This window comes from Oreochromis niloticus, linkage group LG17 (assembly GCF_001858045.2).
Source record: "Oreochromis niloticus isolate F11D_XX linkage group LG17, O_niloticus_UMD_NMBU, whole genome shotgun sequence".
Lineage (NCBI taxonomy): Eukaryota > Metazoa > Chordata > Actinopteri > Cichliformes > Cichlidae > Oreochromis > Oreochromis niloticus.
Window position 1 is genome coordinate 23,734,282 of NC_031981.2, and position 7,376 is coordinate 23,741,657.

Here is a 7,376-nt window from a genome sequence, read left to right on the forward strand (position 1 = left end):
GATCATAAAAAAACACCTAATGAAACACTAGTTTTTAAGATAATATTATTCATCCGTCCAGAAAAGTACCAAAGACTTTTAGAATCAGTGCAAAAGAGCTCCAAAACCTTTCTGGTAATCAAGATGACCCAGGACTTTACTCAGACATCTTATGTGAACAAACAGGTGATGAAATATTTTTGAAATATTTTTATTTTTCAGTTGGGTGTCTTTCAGTCACAAGACTATTAGCTACTGTTTGCTTTCTGAACACGATCCTTATTGCAAATATGTCAAGCCTTGTTCCTTTAGACGGGGCCATTTAGGCACATACTTCACTGTTTTCACTGTAAACTGAGGCTGATAACTGATACTAACAATTTCACTCCTTTCAGTCCTTATGACATCTGATAGTTAGTCCAAGTAGCTGTACAAAAACACATAACACATAGTTACATATCCTATGTATTGTACATATTTGTGATGGAGGGAGCTCTTTGCATGTGAACGGACTTGGTTCACAAAGGTTTAAAGGGCATGTGACATTTTTGACATTTTCATTATTTATTGTTTTCCAGTCAGTCTGCATTAACTTAGTTTGCTCTCAGTAATGTTTTCTGCACTGCTTCACCATTAAGCAGCATATCCTATATCACTGACTGCAGCTATCAGTGAGCAACGTCTGGTAAATGCATCTGGTTGTTACGCATTCATATTTCAGTTTAGATCGAGTTTATTATATTAAATCATAATGGGTACCAGTCACTTATGTCCACTGCTTGAGGAACATGTGCTCTGGAGATACTCCTTATTCACTTGCGCAGCACTTGGTGACATTAGGGACTGAAAATGTAACCACAAAGAGACCTCTGAAAGCTTGTGGTGTGTGGCCATTGTTACCCAATCTTCCCTGCCCCAAAATAAAAGTGCAAAAAACCACACAGTTTTCTTACCTAAACTCTTACACTCATGAGCAAGAGAAAACAGTTTTCAACAAAAAGGCTGCTGCAGTGTTCAGTGTACAGTTAAAGAATACTCCGGGTTGTCTAATATATAAAACTATTTACAAAGATCTAGACCAGCTCTCATAAACCAAACACACAAATCTACTCACTAACAAACTTTTCAACTCTGGATTTTCACAGAGAAACACTCAAAGCTAGCAGAAACACAGCCTATTGGGTGGTGGAGGAATTGAACCCACCTGTATCCATTAAGACCAACCCATTCACACCCCTGGGGGGGAGGAGAGAGAAAAACCCACACCCACATCCTCTGATGAGAGGAGTCACACATATAATCACATATATGATCCACATGAGCTTGAGTCATAACACCATCATTAATCAGCTGGAGTCAAATACCAGGACTTAAACATGATTTATGAAACTGAAGCTTGCAGAGAACATCCTCTAGATAGAAATCTTTCTGTCCTTCACAAACATCTACAACTGAGATATGAATGGTAACATCCCGTGAGGGTGCAAATTACAGTTGGCTGTCTCTGATTTATGCCACTCTCAGGCTTTCAGTGCAGACTTTATGAGGCTCTAAACACTTTTCTCTCTGCAGCTAATATTGGCCACCAGCTGTAGCAAGGTATTCATGGATTTCAGTGCAGGTGGCATCTTCAAAAATTGCATTGTGTTAGTATGGTAGCATTATGTTGTAAGATGTATTTGTAAAAATGTTTTCTAAACCAAGGAATTAGATTTTAAAAATGAAAATTGCATGCACATGCACGTTTCCCACCACCACTCAGTTAGCCCAATATGGAACTGTCATCATACTGTTTCAGGAAAAAACATGGAAATGTAATTAAAAATGCAGTTTAACTATATGGAATTGGAAAAATTCCATACATAGCTATACAGGTCTATTTACCCACTGTGCTCAAGTGAAGGGCTTTTCTACCTTGTATCTATACCTACAGCTGTTTTCTTTCTTTCCTTTTTTCCTTCCTTCCTAGTACTATAGTTGGAAAGAAAGAGGAAACACTGGCCTAAAAATACTAGAAATTTCATTAAGGGATCAGAAAACGCTTCTCTTTTGGATTTTCATCCATATAATCAATGCATTGCAGATGCCACTGAAGTGGTTCTTGTTGTTATGGATAAGAAGACAAAACAAGCCATATTACACTACAACCCTTAGTATGTTTCATTCAGTGGCCATATGTCTCGTGTCCTTATCTTAAAGTCAGCTATTCAATTTCTTCCACCTTATGTTTCTTTGCTTGTCAGGTGTTGAAGTCTTAGAGTCCTGGACTGTGTTCCAGTTTTTACCAACACTGTATTTCCCAAATTCTTGCTGTCATCTCTGTGGGCTTCAGCCTTTGTTGAGCAGCTTCACAGCTCTGTTGTCAGCTAAAAGCTTGTCCTGTTCCTCAGTTTCCCTGACTGTGTCGTATCATATTTCCAATAAGTCATCTACTTTGATCTCCAAGTTATTCCTCGTCTTCTCTTTCTCCAAGCACATTGCTTGCGTGCTGGGAATCACCTATGTTAGCAGTCCTGCATTTAAAGCTGCAGGACCATCACTTGAAAACAAATTGTACTCTCCCCACACACCAGGACTGCAGTGTTTATCCTGCCACTCCCATCTGCATTTGACTCAGTGTGTTAAGGGAATCTGATCCTTTTAATGAGTTAAACAACATAAAAGTGCTCTCTCAGCCAGCTTTAAAACCAATACCCCACATGCTGAAAATATTAGATGGATATATTATTCACATATTGGCATTTGAGAGGCTGAGTGTTTATGTTTGACCCACTGTCACTCTATGATGGAGTGTGGAAGTGAGTTCTGGTTGTCCGGCTGCATGTTTCTCTGTGTGAGGCTCGGCTGTTCTTACAAATGGCTATCTGGTGTTGTGTCTAGATTGAGACAGAGTTACATCATGGCACAACAAGGCTGATGGGCTTGGCTGAAAACGTGTGGCTGTTAGAGCTTTACTTCCACTGCCTAAGTTTGCCAGACTAATTGTTTGTGACAAATTCCCAAATTTAAAAAACTGCCATTTAAAATAATCAGATACTCGGGAAGGGGATCTGGCCAAAAACACATGCCAAATCAAGGATTCAGATCCATCTAGCTGCTGTGCTACCCTGGAGAATAACACAACAGCCAAAAGTACTCTTGTAAACAAACACACGAGAATCCAAGGAATTAGCACAGTGAAGTGAGGGAAATAGTTTTGACTGTTTAACTGGATAAATATGACTATAAATGGGTTATTTGAGAACATCTGATGACAACTTTTTCTTTTTTTGTTTTACACCTGTGTGGTTTATCACACTCCTTTTTTTTCCATTTTTTTTTCACACTATTTCAGTTATATTTTAATTATGGTCTGGTTTGGTCCTGCCTCTGCATGGTGTAGTGATTAAGAGACAACTAGCTGTACCCTGCTCTTACACTGAAGGCAAAGCCAGACTTTTCTGAGGGTTGCTAACATGCCACAGTATTTAAGCTTTACTAAAACACTCAGATAACACATAATTTCATGACTGTACACACAACATTTTATCAATTTCATTTCAACTTGCAGTCACTTAGCTGGGATTTACAGTGAACTGTGAAAAACTATCAGCTCTCCGAGGCTTTTTGGATTAATGTGTTTCTTCTATACGATTTGATTTTTTTATTAGAACCAGATGACTTTCTCATTGTGTCAAAGTTATTGCAGCGTGTTTCGGGATAAACTCGCTCTCCATGGTGCACATACTTTATGTCTTTGCTAAACTTCTTGGAAACACCTGCTTTGACTTCTCCACTTTCCTCTGCACGGCAGGAAAGCCTTGCTGTTCTGTGTGTGTGTGTGTGTGTGTGTGTGTGTGTGTGTGTGTGTGTGTGTGTGTGTGTGTGTGTGTGTGTGTGTGTGTGAGAGAGAGAGAGAGAGAGAGAGAGAGAGAGAGAGAGAGAGAGAACAGAAGAACAGAGGCAAATGTCTGGCCCAGGCGAAGCAGTGTCGGAGCAGAGAAGCAGAGTTTGAGACAGAGTGGGCTCTTCCCTCTGCTTATATAGGCGGGTTATTTTTAAACCAACACCCCCTTCCTTATTCCCTATTATTGCACTTCCTCTCCCTCTTTCTCAGGAAGCCCACTTGGCTGAGTTTCCTGCCGGTATGCCGTGCTGACTCCAAGTGAATTGAAGAAGTAATAGCACACAAGGGTAAGGACTGGGGTGAGAGACACAGAAAAGGAGAAGAAGGAAAAGTCAAATATATTCCTATAGCACATTTAAATGACTGTTGAACATACCATTCAGATGTGCGGAACATCTAAATAATCAAATGATATAAAAACATAGGCCAAGATGACACAATTTAAGAAAGGAAACATAAAATAAGAAAACCTGAGTAAGAAATAACACAAATAAAGGGAGTCAGAACTCATTCGGATTTAAAATGTTGGGGAGGCCCTGATGTGAAGGGGCAGTTTGCTCCAAAGTTTAGGTGCAGCCACAGCAAAGACCTTCTCTCTGTGCTTTAATCTGGACCTCGGGACAGCAAGGAGCATTTGGTCCGAAGACCGCGGTTAAATTTTCAATCTTGTCTTAACATCCTCCAAACTGTCCAGTTAAAACTTCAGAGGATTCACAGATTCAAGTTTTAGTGTCAGGTAATCTGGCCAAAAGGGAGCAGAAAAAAGGAGTGGGCCAAGAATGGATCCCTGCGGGACACCGAGAGAAAGTGAAGTTTCTGAGGAAGTTGTATCCCCCATACTGATAGAAAAACTTCTGTTGGTATGTAAGATTTAAAACATTCCAGTGCAGTCCTTTTGATTCCAACACAGTGCTCCAGTCGAGAGATAAAGATTCAATGATCTAAAGTATCAAAGGCAGCACAGAGGTCTAAGAGTATTAAAATGGAAGAATCACCCAAATAAGTAAAATTTAAAAGGTTGTTTAAAATTTTAAAAGAGCAGTTTCAGTGCTGTGGTGCGCTTTAAAACCAGACTGAAATACGAATGCCATTTTGATCTGGAAAGGTCTGTCGCTGAAGAAGCCAGACTGTAGAGAGAAAAGGCAATTTAAAAATTGGTCTGAGCAATTTCTAAATTGCCACAGTACTTTTTGTGGGTTTCAAGTGGTTGATTACTTCATTCAGCAGTAAAAAAAAAAAAAAAAAGAAAAAAGAAAAAAAAAAGACACAGACTCAAAAGCAACACAAGTTTGTGTGTGAACAGATGGGTCAGTAGCAGGAGGGATAATATGAGACCTGATATGCGATCCTATTAACAAAGAAGTTCAAAAAGTTTTCACATGTTGCTTCAGCTGCTACAAGAGGAGCAGCAGTGGAAGTTGTTAGACACAATTTTAGAGAAATACTTTGTTTTTGCTGCTCTTACAGACTTATTTAACAAAGATTCTCTGAGTCAATTTTCATTCATCTTTTCTACACACCTGTCTGTTCTCTGGTGGCATTATTAAGTTTTAGGTTGGATTGAGGATTTCCAAGCGGGTTAAATTAAACAAAAGTCGTCAGTGCTCGACTGAATGGACTTATCAAACAGAAGCTATGATTATTTTTTGATAAGAACAAGCAAAATGATCAGCAGTAACTGAGGTAACCGTACAAGATTCTGGCACATCAGGTTTGACAGAGAATTATAAAAGGGGAATCTCAGCTACTACAGGCATGGGGTCAGGGACAGTATCCTCACTGATTTCAGTGTCACAGAGAGTCAGACCACAGTCATATCTCAGCATAATTCCTGCCAAAAATTCTTAGATAAAATTCTTCTTTTGTTTTGGTCGTTGATACACCAGCGCACACAGCAAAGGAGTGGGCTCCTTCATTTCAAACAACTGCAGTTCAAAGCTGGGGTAAACATCAGTTGTTAGCTGCTGACAGTTGAAGCAGTTTTTATACACAGTGGCTAACCCTCCACCCTGGCCGGTTTTCCAAGGCGAGCTGAGGTTGAGGAGTGAATTACAGTCTGAAGGAAAAAGTTCAGAAAATGGGCTCAACTCACCAATGTTTAGCCAAGTTTCTACAGCAAATCCATGTGTCAAGAGGTGAGGAAGTCATTCAGAATAAAAGTGAGGGAGAGGACCTTGTTCAAAGCTTGGTATTGAAATATTAATTCGAGTGCCCCTTTGGACTACCTTTGATAGAGTAAGAAAGATCAATGGCGATAAAGAGAGAAGCACAAAGGGTGGATTACAATCCAAGACAATTCAATTCAATTTTATATATATAGCGACAAATCACAACAACAGTGGCCTCAAGGCCAGGTCAATAATACATACAGAGAAAAACCCAACAATCATATGACCCTCTATGAGCAAGCACAAACTAAGGACATGGCTTCACCTTCACCAATCAGTACATAAATAAATTTAAAAGTACACATTTAGTATATGTGTTGAGCCCATGAAAAACTTTACATTGTCGGTCATTCTTTTTTCTTTTGTTAAAGTGAGCTGACATTTTTTAAGGTTAGCAAACTCACATCTGTCATAAACATCTGTTCCAACACATTTACAGTGAAATTGTATTGCTTTGCACAAATGTTCATTTGTAGTGGTTGCCTCCAAAATAAAAGGGACAAACCTGCGTTATAATTTCCCACAAAACTCCACAAAACACTGAGCTTTTATAAGGCTGATTACAGATCTAGTGAGCAAACCCAAACAGCAGCGGACAGTTTTGGAATATTTATTAACAAAACCACAAGGGCGGGGAGATAGTGAAGGGGTGCCAGGGAAACTGTAGATTTACAGACAGAGAGTTTGCCAAAGAGGACACAGGGAGTTAACAGGCGATCAGAGGGACATGGGCAAAATTTGGCAAGGTAAATGAGAGCTGCCTTAATTGAGAGAAAGGTGGTTTGAGGCATAAGGGGAAGTGAAGGCAGCTGGTGGAAAACCAAGAATGCAGAGGTATTTCGGTGCAAGATTGGGCAGACCGGTGAGCGTGTGACTCCTTCCTTTGGCTGAACATGATGAGTGAATCCTGCTAAATGAGGCCAAGGCTATGCAGTGGAAGATGCTGACATTGAGGTTTCCCGAGATTCTGCAACTCCAGCTGGCGAGTGACATAGTGGTGATGACAATCTGCAATTTCCAGCCTTCAAATGCAACGCGCTCATTTGATGAACAACAAAACAGGTGCAGGAAAGGTGTTACCCCTGTAAAGCCCCACCCCAGGGTTTTCTCTCTGTCAATGTAGGGTCTTTACCTTACAATAGTACCTCGAGGCTAATGTTGTTGTGATTTGGTGTTATATATTCAAAATTCAATTGAAATTCAATGGAATTCTATTTTCCCACTGAGTCCCCCAGGCTTGTCAGGGAAAATCAAACTCTTCATGTTATTAAGGAAATTTTTCTCTTTGTTAATTCTCAGGGGCCTCTCTAATATTTTGGGGTAGTGATTACCAAAGTGTGGCC